This window comes from Sciurus carolinensis, chromosome 5 (assembly GCF_902686445.1).
Source record: "Sciurus carolinensis chromosome 5, mSciCar1.2, whole genome shotgun sequence".
Taxonomy (NCBI): domain Eukaryota; kingdom Metazoa; phylum Chordata; class Mammalia; order Rodentia; family Sciuridae; genus Sciurus; species Sciurus carolinensis.
Genome location: NC_062217.1, coordinates 56,309,651 through 56,331,126, shown reverse-complemented (window position 1 = coordinate 56,331,126; position 21,476 = coordinate 56,309,651).

Below are 21,476 nucleotides of genomic sequence, written 5' to 3'. Positions count from 1 at the left end.
CCAGCTCATATGGTGATCAGAAAGCAGAAAGAGATTCCATTTGCCAGATACAAATATATGCCCCAAAGCCATGCCCCAAATCCCACCTCCTCCAGTCACACCCTACCGCTTCAGTTAACACTCAGTTAATCCCTATCAGGGAATTAATTTACTGATTAGGTTAGGACTTTTACAACCCAGTCATTTCTCCTTCAAACCTTCTTGCATTGTCTCACATGTGAGATTTTGGGGGACATCTCATATCCAAACAAAAACACAAATATTTGTTCCAACCCCAAAATTAGTCTATGCAATTAAACCCAAAATTAATTGTTGTCAAGAACGGTGAACATCAGGCCATTTGAGGCTCCACTATACTTTGCTACTTTTGGGGGGAGGTCAATATGTATCCAGAATTGATGAAGAAAATTCTCACCAAAGACCACTTTTTGGTATTCTATCAGATAATAGGTCAAAAAACATATTTCTGTTATCAGCTGAAAAGAGATTTCATAAACACTGGAAAATTGATGCCAAGTGTATATTTTCAGTAATGTCAGAGTTTGAAAGTTTTAATACTTCTTTTTAATCTCAATATTTAAATGTAGATTTTCAATAATATGCCATTATTGTCATATCCCTTTCAGATATGTGAAGAAAATCATTATTTGATGGAGAGGAGTACTGTATATATTTTTATGTTAATAATCCTAGTACCTTACGTTTATATTAAAAGCTATTGTATTGGCTGTTTACTAGTGTACTGAGTTTCTAGTTTACTCAAGGTACAGAAAATATCATTGTAAACACTAGTGTAAAAGAGCTTACAATGAAGTACTGTATTTGAATTGTCTATATTATCAATATCATGAACAAATATTTATAAACCCAAACCCCTATTTCATACATCTTAAAAATGCATATCCCTTTAGCAATGAGAGATAACCACATTTGAAAAAAAGATTTTGATATGTCCATTTATTCAAAGAGGTATGTAAGAAGATATATGTGGTTATGATATTTTGACTAATAATTTTTACTTCTTTTTTCAAAATTGAGTACAAATCACATGTTTCAATGAATTATTATGCTCTGACTAATGCAGTTTTGGGATTGGTATTCAGATGCTAAATTTTTGTAGTCTCTATAAGAGTTTGTACATAGTAGTTCTGTCAACAGTAATAAAAGCATTAGAAATGAAAGAAAATTATTTCTGTCCCTCTTGCATGAATTCTCAGTTGTAAATGAAACAAAAATTGTTTCATTTCACTCTTCCTTCCCATATAAAACATTTTTGCCAAGAGGTGACAAAACATAAGCTAGCTCAAACTTCTGATAGCAATTGCTCTTGCACATTGTATGTTGCTGCTTTCAACCATCAAACATACAATTTAGTAAAGTTATTTTTCTAGAGTTTCACTTTGTTTTTATTATTTCCCCCAATACAATAGGTGTTATTCACTTTGTAGATACCACAGAAGTATTTTAGAAATTACCTTTATCTTAAATTTCAAATTTTTAAAATGTATGTGAGAGCAATTATTTCATCATGTCTTTTGCTAGGACTTCCAAATCATCTATAGCATGTTTGGTTTATAGTTGTAGCTCTATAAGTAACAGGTATTGTAACTACTACAATTAATGCAAATACTGTAAATTGATCATTTTTAAAATCACCTATTTAGACATTGTTTTTGATGATTTGGAAAAGCACAAAATGAAATTTCCTACATGTCTTTCAAAGCTCATCTGGTCAGAATGTACAGGGATTTGCAGACAAATTCACCTATCATTTCTAGCTCTTACTCATTTTGAGAATGCCAGGAATATAACATTGGTCAGGTAGACATTGTCCATACCCTCATCAAATTTATACTTGAGAATGTCTATATTTCTAATTAATGAAAGCTTTAATTGATTACCATATATTAGTTTTTAAAAGAGCTTTCTTTACTAGAAAATAGAGGTGTATTTATATATTAAATATGTAGTTGAATATCAACTGGTTAGGGAAATGTATTCTTTTCAGTACTTAAAAATAGTTTTTTCTATTGTACCTATCACAACATCAGAAAAATATTTTTAATAAACAATTAATGAATTTACTATTTAACAGTTTAAACCAAATGTTATAGCACACTTAAAAAATATGACAGAAAGGAAGGTGAGGTCTACTCTGAAATATAGAAAGTTTGATAACAGTAAACTAATTTTGAAATTAGCATATTACCCATCTAATATAAAATGCCACATCAGGTGATTGAACATGTTGCCCCTAAGTATGAAAGTGATAGTAAGTACAATGTGCCTTACACAGGATTATATTACAATGACCGACATTTTCTAAATTTCATTTCTGATGCATAGCTTTCAAGATAATGATTAAGCAAATTGCATCGAATTCCCAGTATGTGTGGCAAGATGCTTGATAAAGATGATTATGTCAAGCTCATTGAATCATAGGCTAAAACTTATAATCATAGAAGCAGCATTCTTCTTGATTATGTGCATCTGAGATATCAAACCTAATGTGGTGAAAATGTACATGATTTATGAAGTCTGTAGCATAGTAAATGAATTTAAGATTCCAAGAATAGTGATTGTTATCATCAAAGACTGTGAAAGAACAGATAGAGTTTAAGGGAGATAGTTAATATTCAAATCCAACTAACTGGCAGAGGAAAGTATATGAAGAATAGATATAAGGAGGCGAAACAATCTAAAATTGTGCCAAAATTTATAAGCAAGAATTTTGTAACTAGAATTTGGACTTACTGGTTTACTGTAAAATGTGTTCTAATTCTGACCTGAGTTGACTTTTATATATTAACTACATGGTTGTAAGCATTCCTTGATATTCTAACACAAAGTAATTGGAGAAACTTCTGTTATGGTATTCCTATATTGTTTTATCTTGTAATTGTTCTATAGAAGTACAGTATATAGAATGAGTACACTAAATATTCACATGGAGAAAGCAAACATCTGTGTCACACAAATCTACATATTTCCTTTATTAGCTTGTGTGGTGAAAAAAAAGAAAAAAAAAGACAATCTAATGATAAGCAGAATTTTTGCAATTATTCCATTATAAGAAGGAAAGTGATTTCACATGATTCAAATATTAAATAACAATAGTCTCTGTTAGTTCCATTTATGTATTCCCATTGTTAGAAAAATATCTGAATATCTGTCACAAACAGAAGATAGTTAAATTTTAGACCACAACTCTATATTCTCTGCAGTGCTGAAACCAGACAATTCTGCTTCCCTGATATATATATATTCCCTGAATATATATATATATATATATATATATATATATATATATATATATATTCATTTTCATACCAGGGATTGAATCTTGGGGTGTTCAAACACTGAGCCACATCCCAACTCTTATTTATTTATTTATTGAGATAGGTTCTCACTAAGTTGCTTAGGGCCTTGTTAAGTTGTTGAGGTTGGCTTTGAATTTGTGATCCTCCTGCCTCAGCTCCCAAGCAGATGGGATTACAGGCATGCACCACCACTTCTGGCTCCTATTCTCTCTCTTTTTAAAAGATATATTAAGATCATCTATTTAATTATTATCATGTCTCATACTGTCCTATGAACTGGTCTAATTAGTCAAAGAAATCTCTTATTTATATGTCTTCTATAGTTTATTTTTCATAGGGTGTAAGAAGATTAGCTTCAGTTTCCCAAAAGCAGGAGAGGCAACCGTGTTGTAAACATTACAGAATTTTCTGGACATAGACAATTCAAGGCGGGCACAGTGCCTTCATGGGAAAATGATGAAACTTTTTTTTTAAATTGTTCTCTTCATTGACAGTTTTCATCATCAATGTTACCTTGTGGTTCACAATGATTATTAGAGAACTAGGCAGAATAGTACTTTGAAAACCACACAGAGCTGTACAAATCTTACTGTGCTATTTGTGTGGAAAATGTGGTTTGGTTTAACTTTCCTCAACTTGTCTAACAAGTAATATTAGAATGTGCTTGGAAGAGGCTATTGAGATCATTAGAAACCTAAAATTGAATTCAGTCTCTTCCACTTATTGATTGTATTAATTGTATGATATTACTCCCATAGTCCCTATGGCTTTCAATTCCCTTTCACCTGTAATAGATATAATTTAATTGTTTAATGAGAAATACTGAGAAAGAAAGCATGAGGTTATTTTAAAATCATAAAATGTAAAACAAGGCAAATGAATTTTAAGTTAGACATGGTTCAAAAAATGTAATCGTATTTTTCCAAAATCTAAGTTCGTCTCTATAGAGAACCCATACCATCTGAAGCAGAAAAATGAATTTTTTTTTAAATTCAAAGAATACTTAGTCAATTTCATGGAGGTTAGAATATTCCCATCTTAATTTTACTTCAATTATGACTCAAGATGTAGTGCTCTTACATTAATGATTTGTCCATGTTAATCAGCATTTGACAACTATACTTTTTGAGGTGTTCAAGATTTTTGGAGTGTTAAATTTTTTTTCCAATTTTGGACCTACCATGGTTAAAGGATCACCTCTCCTATCATTCAATATCTAATCTCTTGTCTCTTCATTCATCTTTCCTTGCTCAATAGTTCTTGTTGCCATGTAATCCACATGTTGTAGAGATAAGTTGGAAAAACTCATTCCAGATCATACCATATATTTATAAGTTACATGGATCAGAATGTGGATCATACTTGTAACTAAAAGAGATGAACTTTTCAAAATTATCATCTGTATGGTAAACTTTCAATATACATATGTATATTTTCTATACCAAGGGATGAACTCGGGCGTTTAACCATTGAACCACATCCCCAACACATTTTTGTATTTTATTTAGAGACAGAGTCTCACTGAGTTGCTTAGGGCATTGCTAAGTGGCTGAAGCTGGCTTTGAACTCATGATCCTCCTGCCTCAGCCTCCTGAGTTACTGGGATTACAGACATTTGGCACCATACCCGGTTCCAAAACATATTTTGAGACTGAAAATCTGAAAATGGATCAATGTGAATTATGGTGGATTAAATTTAATTTGTAATGTTTTGTGCATGTTAGTAGGGGTCTTGAGGGGTGATCAGGCACATACGTTCATATTCCAAATATTATTCTACCACAAATATTAAAGATACTGCTACAGAAACAGTAGCAGTAGTAAATTTTTGGTCAATCCATTATTTTAATTAAGGTCTTATATTGTCATTACTCACAAGCAATAGTTAACCTACTAAGCAGGAAGTTGGGAAATTAAAAGTGGAGCTTGTGTGTGCTAATAACATATTTAGTTAATAGTATGAATTTATATACACATCTAGGTGTTTATTAATAAATTGGAGACTGTTCATAAAATTGGCACAAAAGCAGAAATTATAGGTTAAGCATAAATTTTACTGGAAACTGAAATTTTAAAAGCCTTTAACTTACATTTTTCATCCTGTAATTCAAGTGTGAATGGTCCAAAACACCTTAGTTCTATAATAGCCCTGTTATTTATCACTGCAAAAATAGCTGACATTGTCCAGTTAGTCCAAATTTTAGGACAGAAAAAGAGTAATGGATAAAATTAATGGAATTGTTTTCATCCTTAATACATATACCCTGGGAATCAATTTTTTCATGCCATGTTATGTTCTGTGATATATGAGCATCTCAGGGAAAGCAACTGAAGTACAGGAATATTTTCTTAGTTCCCCCTTAACACAAAAATGAAAATTTTCCTTTATATCAGGGCAACATTCTCAATTTCCAAAATCTATCAATTTTTTAAAGAACAAGATCAATCCCACTGCCTGTCTTATTTTGAAAACTAATTCTTAAGGCACAGAATTAGAAATATCAAGCTCACATAGGTGTGAACTAACACTGACATTGTAAAATGAGTTATTGCTAAAGTAATACAAGGCTGACCATCCAAACAGAAAGGACTTTCTTTTTCTCTTTTTCTTTCCATTTTTGAAGTATTAATAAAAACCTTTATATATGTATAAATACAATATTTACATATGTACATATGTGAAACATTTATACATATTAACAAAAATTAATGCAAACATTGATGTATATATATACATATATTAATGTCTACAGGATACCTTATCACTGAAAGTATTAAAAAGAAGAAAATATAAAATTTTTTCTTATGCAACATCTTGAAGTTATTTCTTAAAATAACTTGAATTTATTATATTTACAAATAAAAGGCTTATGTTATAGGGTTTGTGCAGCCCACATGAGATCATGTGTAACATGTTATATGTGTATATATGAACTAGTACTTCTAATAAGATGTCTCTGATTGTCAAATGAACTTGAGACTCATGTATTCATGTCATCAACTGACTCGGCTAAGAACTATATTTTACAGATGAGAAAATAAATGTGTAGTAACATCGAGCTAATTTATGGCAGAACTAAAGTCTGATAGCTGTACTCAAATTAACATTATGCTTTTTCTCCTAACTGCACTAATTTTTATGTGTCACTTGATGCAGCTTTTTTGTAATCAATGTATAACACATTTTTCAAGAACAATGTACTTGTGACAGTTTAGTTTTCATGAAATTAATTTTCTCTTAATTCTAAAGACACAACCACAGTACCATTTTCAGCCCTTTTGAGAAACAGCTCTGACCAATGGAATATGTGCCAATGTTGACATTTTTTCAAGACTGGTCTATGACAATCATTCATATGAGTTTTCAAATTGTTCCCTGTCTCACGTCTGTAAAATAAACTTTGATAATTGGGATCTTTAGAATACACAGGTAGGTAAAATAACTTCTGTTGGTTTGAGAATCTAGAATCTATTGTGAAATAGAGATTCCTCAAATACTTATTCCAAAATATTTGGTTTTGAAATTCACATAATAAAGAAAACAAACCATTTTGAGTTTATCTGTTGATATTTGTGAGTTTATCTACTAAAGAATAATTTCAATAATACAGCCATATTAAGAATACCTTCTGAAAATGGGATATGAGCTTTTAATTTCAAAATTAGTTCCATACATTATGTATAAAATGAAAAAAAAATTCTACACTTACAAATTATTTAATAGTCTTTTAGGATTCCTGCTTGTAAAAAGAAATATTTCTTAATTTAAATAAGGAAAAGGATCCAGACTTTTTAATTAAGATAGCAGAAAATTATGTATGGAGAAATCAAATCCAAAATCTCTTTTAAAAGAGATGGAAACAGAACTCTACATTTTAAAGTAAAAAGTTACTTTCAATAAGTGGTATTAGATAACTATCTTAATTAGCACTGTACAAAATTACATAGAAATACACTATTTGATATAAAATAATTAGATGATTCAAATAAATAATAGTTTGCTATATTTAGGAATTCTTACTGTATGTAAATATTTGCTATTAATGAATGGTTTATTGATGAGCCTTGGAAAACACATATGTTCTATTTATTAAATGAAGGATATGTTAACTTAGATGTTCTGTAATGGAGATCTGTTGTATCTTGCAAACAGAGGCCTAAATAAACTCTGGTCTAGGGTTCCTCTGGAATCTGGATACTATTTCCTTAGGTCTTGAAATAAGTATTAGGTATGCATTTGTCTGAAAGGGTAATCAGTGGTGAGAAACCCATCTCTATGGAACACCCTGATACTCACACTGTCACTAAGTATAAAAATTAACAATGACAGATGATGATGACCAACAAGTTATAAGAAAACCAAGCTTCCACTTTCTTCCTTGCTTTGCTTTCACTTATTTATAATTTATTTATGTCCATATCATCTAGAATTTCCAAAGAGTGTACACATGTACACACACACATGCGCACACACACACACACACACACACACACACACACACAAATGTTTTGTATAAGGGCATTGGTCAATGTAAAAGAATAACCAATAATGACATAGAAAAGTCAAAAAAACCAATTAATATTGAAAAAGAAGAATACTCCATATAATATATAAAAAGCTAATCAAATCACTTTTTAAAACCTCTAGAAAACTCACAAAGAATATTATTTTACCTGTAAGACACACAAATTGAAAAATATGATAGCATTTTCATTACCTTAGTGGAATAATATAAAATGACTAATATATAAGTAAAAGTGCCCATGGAAATAACATAGCCTTGGACATTTTTTCAAATATAAATCAAAATATTTTAAAAATTGTAATCATTTAGGAAAAGTGAGTCTTACACTATTCATTTTGCCTTTATGCACAATTTTGATAATGTGTTTTCACAACTCCTCACATTAAAAGATGAACTGATTTGCTTACTCCTTGAATCTGAACTATAAAATGGAGTTGACCAATGACATATAGCAGAGATGAAAGTATGACAACTCTTTCAGCCTAGGGAGGCCAACTCCCTAGGCCTAGGGAGGATAGGACTTGCATGCTCTCAGTCTTTCTTAGATTCCTACGTGTGTCATGAGAATAATCCTGGAACACCTTTCTGGAGGATAAGACACTGGAAGGAACATAAATGAGACAATTTACTTGTCTACACTGAAACTCGGGCAATACAGCAAGCCACCAACTTATCCTATGGCTGACCAAACACATGTAATAAAGCCCAACTTTTCTGAAGCAGTGAGTTTGTTACATTATTTTACTGTGCCTATATATAATTAAAACAGCTTCTTATACTTGCTATAACTATTTGGCATATTGGAAGAATCTTTAGGCTTATTATGTACCCTACTCTAGATCTGCAATTAGCATAATTTTAAATATGAGAAACTTTTCAAGAAATTACTATTATTCAACAAATGCATTTAAAAGAAAAGAAAGTAATCATAAAGGGTATTTTACATTACAAACTTAAGTCAAACTTCAACAAAATGTGTATGTGACTTTAGAGTATAATTTCAAGAAATAAATTGTAAATTAAAGCATTATGACACAAAAAGTGAGATTAATACTGAAAAATCTTCATTATGATATTATGACTATATTTTAATAAAGAATCCTAATGTTTGAGACCAGTGTTACTCAGATACCAAATCCAGACAAGAAAATCACAAGGAAAAAAAAAAAAAAAAGACTTCAGGCCACTATCTTTCATGAACATAAATGCAAATATCTTCAAAATACTAGCAACCATAATTCAACAAGATATGAAAGGAATCATCAATATCAAGTGGGATTCATCCCTGAAATGCAAGGATGATTCAATACATGTAAATAAACAAATAGGATTCATGACTTTAAGGGAACAAAGTGTTCTCCAGCACAGTGAGGCAACAGATATAAAAGATATTCCATAGAAAAGGAAGAATAAAAATTGGCACTGTTGGCTGGTGACCTGATCTTATATACAGAAAACCCTGAAGATTCCACCCAAACCTTGCAGAATAAATACAGCAGAGTTATAGCATACAAAACCAACACAAAAAATCTGTGATATTTCTATACATTGACAACTTTCTAAAAGATGTATATTGAACTATTTGCTGTAGTTTTAATCTAGGGAACCCACAGATTAAAGGTGTGTTTCCCAGAGTGACACAACTGATAGGTGGTGGACACTCTGAGAGGTGGGGCCTAACAGGCACTGCCACCATAATGTTCTGCCTCCTCACAGGCCCCAAAGCAACAGGGCCATGGACTGAAATCTCCAACACTATGAGTCAGAACAAGTCTTTTCTTCTTAAAAGTTGCTTTTGCAAGTATTCGTGAAAGTAGAAGAAAACTAACATACTATTTAAAGAAGATATTTGTTTGGATTTTTTTTCCCCAAAGTATACCAATGTGATAGAGGTAGAGAAGTGTATGGTATTGTAGATTCGTGCTTCTTAAATTCTACCATGCAACTGTGAATTTTTTTAAAATGCATATTCTGATTCAACACTTCTTTAATGCGACCTGAGTTTCTACTTTATGATAAGCTTCTTGATAAAGTTACTGGTTCCCAGAGTACACTTTACAGATGAAATGACTAGTCTTCATTTGATAATTGTGTACTTGGAAAATGGGTACATGAAAGTTCGTAAAACCATTCAATTTTTTCATAATAAATGTTTAAACTAATTTGTCTTCTTCAGTTAAATATATTTCCACTGAAAGTGAGGTTCTAAATCATGCTTTTTCTCATTGACTTTAAGAATATTAACAATGTCCAAAGAATAAATTATTGAAACTTAGAGGAGTGCATGAGGTCTTGAAAGAGGAGGTGTTACCTTTAGTTTAGTCTTGGTGAATGAATAAAACTTGAATACGTGGAAATGAGAAATAGATGGTTTCAGGAAACAGGAACTAATTCAGTAAACGCATAAAAGCAAAAATAAACATGGCATCATTACTGAGAATATAACTACCTTACGTGATAGTTGAAATACATTTACTAATTTGCAAGGTCAGCATGGGAATTCAAAAGAATTCAATATATATATTGTTTTCATAGTGGGGATAAGCTCTCAATCCGGAAAGCCAAACAAAGAATGCAATTTAAAGAACCACAAGATGGCGCCAAAGCCCCTTCTGAATATTTCTTAGCTTGAAATTCCCCCCACCACACACCCCCAGAAAGAAATCAGAAGAAGAAATTTGAGAATAAAATAGAAACTCAGTGTTTTAAGAAGTAGTTAAAATAATTGAAATTTGAACCTAGCTATTACCAAGAATGATTTAATCATAAGAGAACTCATGCATTTTAATCATAGATATTACATGCCTTTATTAGCTCACATTAAGTGATGGAAAAAAGTACACATTCATATTTGATAAGTTTATTCTTCCTTAAATATCTTAGGCAAATTGCAGATAAAGTTTTATTGGCAGCACTAATAATCCTGCCAAAATGAATTCTGCATTCTTAGTTATTACATCTACTATGGTGGTTTTTTGCATACCTGTTCAAAACTGATGATTGAGATTTAAAAAGAATTCGTGAGTTGTCTTTTCTCTAAAAAAAAAAAAACTTCATAAAAGAATGAAATTAATATGTTATTATGAAGAAATACGATTTCAGTTCTACATCTTTTTTGGAAAAATACAACTTTTAAAAGATTTCTGGCGTTATGTTTTGACCACATGTGAGTTACTCTGTCCTTATTTATACCTGCTTCATTTTTTTGATGCTAAGTTTTTCAAGGCACAAGAGATGAGGATGATAATAATCCTGCTAGACAATGCTATTAACAAGTTACAAGTGCAACTCGTGCAAAAGTTGCAGCACCATTGAAAGCAATTAAAAAGTATTTATTTATTTTGAACTTATGATTACTATGCAAAGAGTGATATGAATAATCTGGAAATAAAAACAAATAAGACATAATTTTAGGGGATGTATGATAAGTAGTGCTAAAAATGAAAGAACATTCTAAGCTAAGCCATAAACTTATGCATGGAAAACTGCATTTGGCAGTGTGTTAGTTTGTTAGTGTTTAGGAATTTCATTATCAATGATGAGATAAGGTAAGAAGTTAGAACAACATGGATGTGGCAGGAAATTTAAAGTGAAAATTGAGGCAAATACTCCTTCAAGAATGGGGCGCTGATGAAAGGAGAACACTATGACTGTATCTTACAGGAGGAAAGCAAGACAAAGACAGGTTAGAACAAATACCTGGACTTGTCGGGTAGGTAAATACTTGGATTTGTCCATGTCAGCGATAATTTACATGTTTGGGTTCTATTTGTATATTGTGGCTTAGAAACAAAAAAGTAGAAAAAGGTAGGAAAGAATATATAGTTTAGTGTTTAACAGATAAAGAAAGCTACATCATTTATCCTCGGAAGTAAATCTATGTTTGAAGCTAAATGGTTTGTGGGCACAAAGTGAAAATTATGTGATTGGAAATGATCAGTGATAGGATTGTACCAAGGAAGACCAGTTAGAACTGATTTTAGAAATTTCGCAAAGAAAAACTGTATATAATTTACTGTTTTACATAGGGAAAAGATTTATAAATCATTGCATGGTAAACACATTTTAGAATCATGTTTCTAAGAAAATGCTATAAATGATTAGTAATCATAATAAAAGTTGCAAGCAATTGAATGTGTGTAATTAATGATAATTCTTAAGTAACGTAGATATTTTATTAATCCTGCTAAATTGCTTTCGCAAACATGTTTCATTAAAAAATATTAAGGTAATAAACTTGTGCCTCCAGTCCTAATTCTAAATTAACACAGACCAATCAATATCTTTTTCATAGAAATGCACGTTACTTCTGTGAGCTATAAGCTTTAGGGTGATGAAGACATTTGAACATCAAATGTGATAAAGTATGATATAATATGATTGAAATATTAAGAATGAAATTATTTTTGTGTACAATTGGTGATTGCATTAATTTTACTCTTGAAACAACCCAAAATAACTTTTTAATCCCATAAAACAGAAGACTTGTAAGTTTTTTTTTTCTTTCTTTCTTTTGTTTTTTCAGTGCTAAGGATGGAACATAAGACCTCATGCATACTTGGCAAACAATATACCAGTGACCCATACTCCCAGGCAAAGGTTTATGTGTTTATTTCTCTAAAGTCATTTCATTGTTTCCTTATTCAGTACTCAACCAATTTTAACATCTTTGGTTTCAAGGCACCTAGAGGCTACATTGGTCAATACAAAAATCACTCTAAGTGCTTAGAGGAAATTTGATGGAAAGGATCTCTTAAATACAATGAGGTGCTTAACATCTATAATTTTATGATTACTCAGTAGAGAATGTTGAAATTCTTTCTAGTCAGAATATTTAACAAAGAACTTGCACATGATGAGAAGTGAGGAGCAAAATCAAAATCAATATGGAACATTTTAGTAACAGGGATTTTGTTTTATTACTTTTGCTAAAATAGAATTATTATGGTAGAAGGGACATTTAGATGATTTAAATATTGATGGGTATTAACTCCCAAATTACAAAATATAGTCATGCTTATTTTAACAGTTGTCAAAATGTGCCATATATAAGATAGTTCTAATTACTCTCAAGCTGTGAGTATATTATTTTGAAAACACATTTTTTGACCTATCACTTTGATAATTGAGAGTTAGTATGTGTTTCTAAGGAATAAGGGAGTCTAGGAAATTATTATTTACTATTTAGGACAAATATGAGTAATTCCTATATAGGGATAAAAATCCATGTGAAAAGTGGGAAAGGTCAAATTTTCATCCAATTCCATTGTCTGTTTTTGTGTTTTTAAATACTGGGGATTGAACCCAGGCAAGGATACTCTTAACACTGAGCTATATCTCCAGCCCTTTTAATTTTTTCATTTTGAGACAGGGTCTCCCTAAGTTGCCCAAGCAGTCCTTCAACTTGTGATCCTCCTGCTAGTTGTTGGGATTACAGGTGTGCACCACTCTCCCAACCCTGTTGTAACTTTAGAACAGCAATATAGACAGGGAAGCTGAAGAGATATTGTCAGTGTTCTTCTCATTCAGCTTCCTAATCATTATTTAAATCATTTTCATGGAAAACATTTCCCTACTTGGCTATGACATACTCTGATTTTTGTTTTAGAAGAAAAAATTTATTAGCATTGGTAAATAATAAACTTAAACCTATTAAAATTTTCATTCAATGTCCTTTGACATTTTTTCATAATTATATATATTTAACTTGCCAATGATTAGAATTAAAAGACATTTGCATTGCTGGATATTATGCAGATCAAAATACTGAGGGTTATTTGAATCATTTAAAATAAATTCACAGATTTCATCTTGAATATAAAATAATGTAATCTTCAGTATCACTTAAGTATTTGAATAAAGAGATAAAATTTAAGTAATTCTGTTTTATTATCAATGATTATCTTTCTAATAAATATTTTACATAGATTTTTAAAAGAAATACATATCAGAGATGTGTCTCTTTACTCACAATATAGTTTCATCTATATAGTTTAATTAGAAAATTAATTTTCTGATGTTATGAAAATTGTTTAATATTTGGAAATGAAATCTTGAAAGATGCTTGATCTTTACATAAGGAGAAGTCATAGGAAAAGAATAAATGAAATGTTTTTATTACTGCACTGGACATTCATGAAATGAATGAATGAGTAGTCACTCTTATTTCTGTGCTAGAAAATATTTCATAATTAAAACTTTCATTCAAAACACTAGATTTCATGTCTTTGATAGTAAAAAAAGTACCATTCCAAAACTAATATTTTTCACTGGTTCTCACTTAAGAGAAAACTCATGTTTTGAAAATCATACAAATTTTTTTTTCAGTTAAAACACCTATGTAACTAATGGTTGAACAATTACATTAACATTAATAATGGTAAAGTGAATTTGTATTGCAATTTGTTGTATTCTTGCTGTCAGAAATGTGAAGGAATTTGAGGGAATCTTACTGACTAAAATACACGTTCGATTAAACAGTACAAGAGAATTATATTTAATGGATGAACATTCAAATTTGTCTTCCTAGATTGTTGGAGTTCAGAAGACAAGTAATTCACCAACTATTTTTTACTACATTCCAGGCATTAATAGATGCTCTCGGATTATGATGCATCAGTGAAGAAAACAGACAAAACAAAACTGCCACATAGAGAACACACTTAGCCACTTTATTTTTAAATAAAGAAAGGCAGCCTAAGGGAAATGCTAATCAAAACTACATTTAGATTGGCTTTATCTAAAAGACAAAAAATTTAAAAATGCTAGCAAGGACATGGAGAAAAAGGAACTCATTCTCTGTTGGTGGGAACATAAATTAGCATAGTCACTATGGATAATAATATGGTGGTTTCTCAAAAAACTAAGAATTGAGCTAAAATGTGCTTCAGTGAGCCTATTTTGGAGTATACACCCAAGGGAAATGAATTAGCACGCAAAAGATATGCCTGCACTGTCGTGTTTATTGTAGGCACTAATCACAATAACCAAGATATGGAATCAACCTAGGTAGGTTCAACTGGTAAATAAATAGATTAAAAATGTCGTGTGTGTGTGTGTGTGTGTGTGTGTGTGTGTGTGTGTGTTTTGTGTGTGTGTGTGTGTGTGTGTGTATGTGTGTAAACAATACTTACTTCAATGACATCCTTCAAGTGGACCTTTGCTCTAATTTTTTTTTTAAACTTATAAATTCTGAGAAGGGGGGCTTGTCAAGACCCCAATGATGAATGACAGATAACATTTTAATAGGCCTCAAAAGCTCATCCATACACATACAATGGAATGTTATTCAGTCATAAAAAATATGAGGACCTGTCATTTGCAGCAAAGTGTATGTAAGTGAAAGATCAAAGGCACAGAAGACAAATAACTTCATGTCTCTTCTCATATGTGGAAGCTAAAACAGTTGATCTGAATATAAAACAGTGATTACTGGAGGATAGGAAGTATGGAAGAGAAGGCCAATAAATGGAAGTTGAATGAGGGGCAACAAAACACAGATAGAAGTGTTCTGGTGTTCTGCATCATGGTTGAATGCCTACAGTTCATAATAAGCTACTATATATATATATATATATTTTATAAAGATTAGAAGAGACATGCTTGAAGTCTCCAAACAAACAAATAATTAGGAGAGGAAATGCTAATTCTCTGATTTGATCACAGCATACTCTATTTACACATTAAAATATCACGCAGCATCTCATTAACATGTACAATTAATCCATGCTAATCAAAAGAATGAAAAATAACAGTAAGGAAAAATGATAACAGTATGTTCTACCATTTTCTGTTTGGGTTATACCAATACCAATGTGGAATTAAGTCACAGAATTTCTGGCAAACAACAAAATACCATAGTTATCAAAGTTAATTGTCAAAAAAAATATGCTGAAGACTATCAAAAATATCTTTGAAAGTATTTTTCCATTCACTCTATCTTGATTGTTTGTAGAGACACAATAGTCACTGATCTGTTTGGAAAATAACAATGCTGCCTATTTATTACAAATAAGTTAATCTTTCTCTCAAATTTAGGTTCCTATATCCTTTCAGGATTGAATGAATAATGAATTACTGAATTAAAGACAATATTTTACTGAAAATAGTTATGTTCACTTTGGCTGTACTAAACACAAATGAAGTAATAAAATATAAAAGACAAATTTCCCAAATGTGCCTGCATTTAATGGGAAATTTTTGAGTTATAAAATTGTACTTTTAGCTACTTAGTCAATGTTTTCTAATTCGATATGAGTATACTTTTCATTTTTCAGTATTAATTGTACCCTGGATACCTATTTCATTTACACGTAAATGTGTGTATTCCATAATTAATCACCATTTGAAAACATTGATGATTCTCTGACTACAGCATTTACCTGTGGAGCTTTTTCTCCAGAGTACCATAAAAGATGATCTAAAAGTAAAGTAGCAAGACCTCAAACAATGCCAATTCAACTTTCTAGAAAACTTCCTGAAAATTAAAGGATCATCTTTATGTATTTTTAAGAAAGAGAGTTCTAGCTATTTTAGAAAGGTTCACATGAATAGATTCATACCTTCTTCAGAAATTGTGATGTTTTAACCATTGATGCACATAAGAAGTTACTGTGTTTATTTTAACAGATATCTAGGTCCAGAAAGCTTATCCTTAGACAGTGATGTGTGTCAGATTCACACTTACAGGCTCTGCCTACCTAAATAGTTCAATGACATGAAAAGACTAGCTCTTTAAAGACTACTTTTGGAATAATATGGAGAATCAGAAGTGTAAGTTGTATAACATTAAAAGCACTGAAATAGCCAAGTGTTGTCAGTAGTGTCAGTATAATTTTGGAATCTCTCCATATCTACATGAATGTAAAATAATAGATTGCAATCCTGAAAACACATGGGTATTACATGTAATGAAACTACATGACCTTGTAGCACCATGAGCACCAAACTTAAAAGGGCCGTGGCCACAAAACTATTGTGCAATCAGTATCTCTGTTGGAAGAAGGAAAGGAAGCAACAGAAAAATGAAAATGTAGAGAACATCAGAGACCAAAATACCCAACAAGCAATTGTAGGAAAGTCTTGGTTAGTCTGACTGTGAATAGTGCACAAAAACTGAACAAATTTTGCCAAATTTAGTAGCAGATAACTCCAAAGTGATTTCAGAGAGATTTTAAAAGTGTACTTGTCTCTGTAAACTATCAAAAACAACTACATAGCTTTCCCTTACAAAAGAGAGTCCCATCTGAATAAGAAACTTATGAAAATGAGTTCAAATGAAGCAGGATAAAGACTGTTGTCAAAAGAAAGAGTAGGTCCAAAAGAAGTTGGATAGTAACAGATAACCAGAAAAAAAAAGAAAGAAAGTCAACATATTTTAAAATTGTGTACACTGAAAGAGTAGAAGTTGGAAAAGCAATCTTGAACTACAAAGTTCTTTTCACTTTTACAAAAAATAATTTCTTGAAAAGAAGCAATCAATAAATATCATGGTAAAATATTATATAACAATATGAGGGGGGGAAGAAAATGAAGAGAATCACATTACTACAAAAAATTAAAGCAATTCAGAAATGCAGATTCACAAAAGAGATGGAAATTATAACCTGATATTATAAAAGAAGGCTAATACCATGAAGAATAAAATAAAACATAAAGAACTTCATAAATATGATTTTGAAATTCAGAAATAAAGTTACAAAATATTTAATAGAACTACAGATAGGAACAATTATTTCAAAACGAGACTAAAGAATATGCCTTCCAAGCACAAATAATATCAGCGTTTCCATCCTAAAATGGGTTTTTTATAGGAAAAAAAAAAGAAAGAAATAAGAAAGAAATTAATTACTTTTTAAAAAGAGTGACTAAGATAGCAAAGACTTAATTCACAGGAGTTAATAGTTAGACTCTTAAAAAAAAGTGAGGAAATTAAATACTAAAAATTATAATCCATGTAGTTAAAATTAAATCCCATGAAGTCAAAAAAAAGGACATGAAACTACATACTATAGGAGCATACAGAGTGTCTGAAAATATTAAGCAACAAGACATGATCTAGAAATGTTGCTGCATTTAAAGAGGAAAAAAATTCTTAGAGCATCTAGACAAAAAATCATGAATTGGAAGGAAAAAGAGACTGCAATTACACTTTTCCACAGCAAAATTTTTCCCCAGAAGAAAATGAAGTAACATAATTTATGTACTCAGAAAAGAACATAAGAGCCAAGGATTGTAAATCCAGCATAACTGGCTTTTAATAAAACTCACAATCTGTTAGAAGCATTTCAAAATTCAAGCAATGTTATTACCAAGAGACTTTTCAGAGGATTCCTTTGAAAGAGTTCAAACTACCAAAAATAAAACAAAGTTATAAATGATATTAACATAAGCACTAGCTGTGAAACTGAATATTAAATTTTGCAGAATATGTATTAAATTAAGGTAAGAAAAGACAAGGTATGTACGTAATTGATATTGGTTCTGGCAATATATGTCTAATGTTAACATTCATAAAGCAGTTTTTAGGTGGTCTAAACAAATATGGGAGCACTCCATAATGATGAGTTGGAAGAGTCAATACACCCCCAAATGTTCTACAAATCAGTGCAACATCTATCAATACTCTGACTGGTTATTTTTTTTCTTTTTTCTTCTCAGAAACTGATAAGTAGATCCTAAAATTCATATGAAATACAAGGGGCATAGAACAACAAAAACAAACTTAAAAGGGAAGAAAGTAGAAGAATGAATATTTCCTGATTTCAAACCTATTACAAAGATAGAGGTATTAAGAGATTAAGGTAATGGTATAATGTTATATATTTAGATATGAATTAAGAGTTCAGAAATAAACCCTTACAGTGATGTCCAATTTGTTTTTGAATAAAGGTACTCAATCAACCCAATAAGGAAAGATTAGTGTTTTCAACAAACTGGATAGGGAAAATTGGGTATGCTAATGAATGTAAATGAATTTATTTTCATACCACACCATAGCAAAAATTAATATGGAGACCTAAATATAAGAAATAAAACTTACAAAACTTAGAACACATAAACAAACATTAAAACACAAAACTAAAAACACAAGCAATAAAATAGCACATTGATCAGTTGGGCCTCATCCAAATGAAATCTTTCAAGTATCACAATAACATTAAGAAATGAAAACAGAGGAAGAAAAAAGTTTGCAAATCATATATCTAATAAGAAACATAATTTAGAACATATAATGAATTATCACAACCCAATTATAAGAAGACAAGTTATTCATTATTTTTAAATGTGGAGAAAGTAACTAAATAAATACTTTTTCAAAGTACACCATTTTATGCCTACAAGAAGAGCTATAATAATAATAATAATAATAATAATAATAATAACAATAAAGAAGGCGTCTGGGAGTGAATCTCAGTGGTCCAGGACAGCTTAGCAAGTGGGAAGACCTAGATTCAAGCTCCAGTACCTAAAAAAAAAATTTAAAAATTCTATACAATAAGTGTTGGTGAAGATGACAGGAAACCAAGACTTCTCTGATATTTCTTAAGAGATCACATGAAGGTGAGGGGAATGTGCCTGTTAAGTGCAAAGATTAGACTGTCCTAACACTAATCTGGTGGCCAAGAATTACTAATGAGGAAACCTGATATTATGTATCTACTAATGTGACATACAGAAGTTAATTATTGAAATATAAACTTTTATAAATGGTGGCAAACTCTTCTAAGTGTGATAAAGTAGGACCCAATCAGACAAACTCCCCTGCATCAAACTATAAAACAGAAATTAATAAAAAGTGAGAAAACTACCTAAAAGTACTAGAGAATAAGAAGCGATGGAATCTGGTAGTGATTTCACAATCACTGGGAGAGGAATGATTGAAGTTATGCAAGGAATTTCTCCTCTCCTTGACTTTCACCTGGAGTTGAGTGTGGTTTTCATGTTGCTCAGCGGCAGCAGGATGTTCATGAAAAGACAGAATTTTTTTAACCTAAGAACCAGAAAAGTAAAACCCAGATTCTGTGAGTGCAGGAGTCTCTGAAAGAAAAGTCAGAAAGGGTTTCCCACACTGTCCACAATGCTGATGAATCTCTGAACAGACTTAAAGCAGATCAGATCTTGGCATAAAATCGACTGAAGCCCTGAACCACTCTTCTAAAAATACTGAAGAATAATGAGACATGGGCTAGGAATGGCAGAGGCTACACTTGGAAAATAGGATGGGAGAAATGAGCTGCCTTTTTCATGGCTTTCATTCTGGGGCTTGTTGCAGGTCACAGTGGAATGGAGATGCTTGTGGGGACAGCCAAAGTCCTCTGACTTTGAGGAATGAGAAATTCGAAGCCAAGAAACTCTGAATGGTAAAGAGATTGGTGGTATTTTACAAAGAAAAAGATAAAAAAAGAGAAATCCCTTAACTTGGTATGCCCACATCTTGACAGAACTCTGAGTTGGCATGTGTTAAACAAACTCAACACAGCTCAAATAAAAACAAGGATATAAAATGGCACAAGAGTTGCTGTAGCAAAAGAGAGTCGGCAGTCTGTTATGGCCTGAATGTGCCTCCCCCACAAAACAACTCATGTGTTCAAATATTAAACTCTTAGATAGCATTAGATAACCAGGTCAATGAGTACAGAGGTCTCGTGAATGAGGTAAGTGCTGTTACAAGATGCTGAAGATACCTACCTTCTCCCTTTGCACCATTTTGAGGACACAGCCTAGTACTACCCGTGAAGAAGAAAGCAGGCCTTCTCCAAACACCAAGTTCAGTACTTGTCAGTGCACAGACTGTGAAAAATGCATTTCTGTTCTTTATAAACCAGTTTGTAATATTTTGCTATGGCAGCCTGAATGGATTAATATAGTTTAAATCCAACCAAGAAAAATAATTGTGTTAACAAAGGAAATTACTCAAATTGGATAAACTGAATCTAATGTCACAACTTAACATCAATAATATCCAAAGTAGAATTTCATGTTACCCAAAATGCAAAGAACCAAAAACCTGAAATACAGTCTCAAAATAAAATAAAATAAACCAATATTGGAAGTAACCTAAGGATATTAAAGTAGCTATTATTATAACTATCTTCAATTAAATATTATAAAACATTTTGTCAATGTACAAAAACATTAGCAGAAAAATTGCCTCAGCTAAGAAAACAAAATGTGAAAATTGTAGAAGTAAAAAAGCAACATTTCTGAAACAAATTTTCAATAGACAGAAACAGGAGAAAGGACAAGTGAACTTGAAGACAGATTAATAGAAATCATCCAAGGCTAAAAACAGAGAGAAAAAGAATACACCACAATGAATCTCCAAATCATGTACAACCACAAGAATGTGATAGTAATTGAATAAATTATACATTATACATACTCCATGTATGTATAATGTCAAAATTCTACTGTCATATATGTCTAAAAAGAAAAAAAATAAAAATATATAAAAAAGAAAAAACGTTGAAAATCAAAGACTAGCAGAAAATCTTAAAAATAGCACAAGAAATATTATGTTTATAAGGTACAATGATTGACTTCTCTTTATGAAACATCAGTTTAGTGCAGTATGTTTAAAGTGATAAAAAGTATATCCATCCACCCAGAAATCTGTAGATTACAAGAA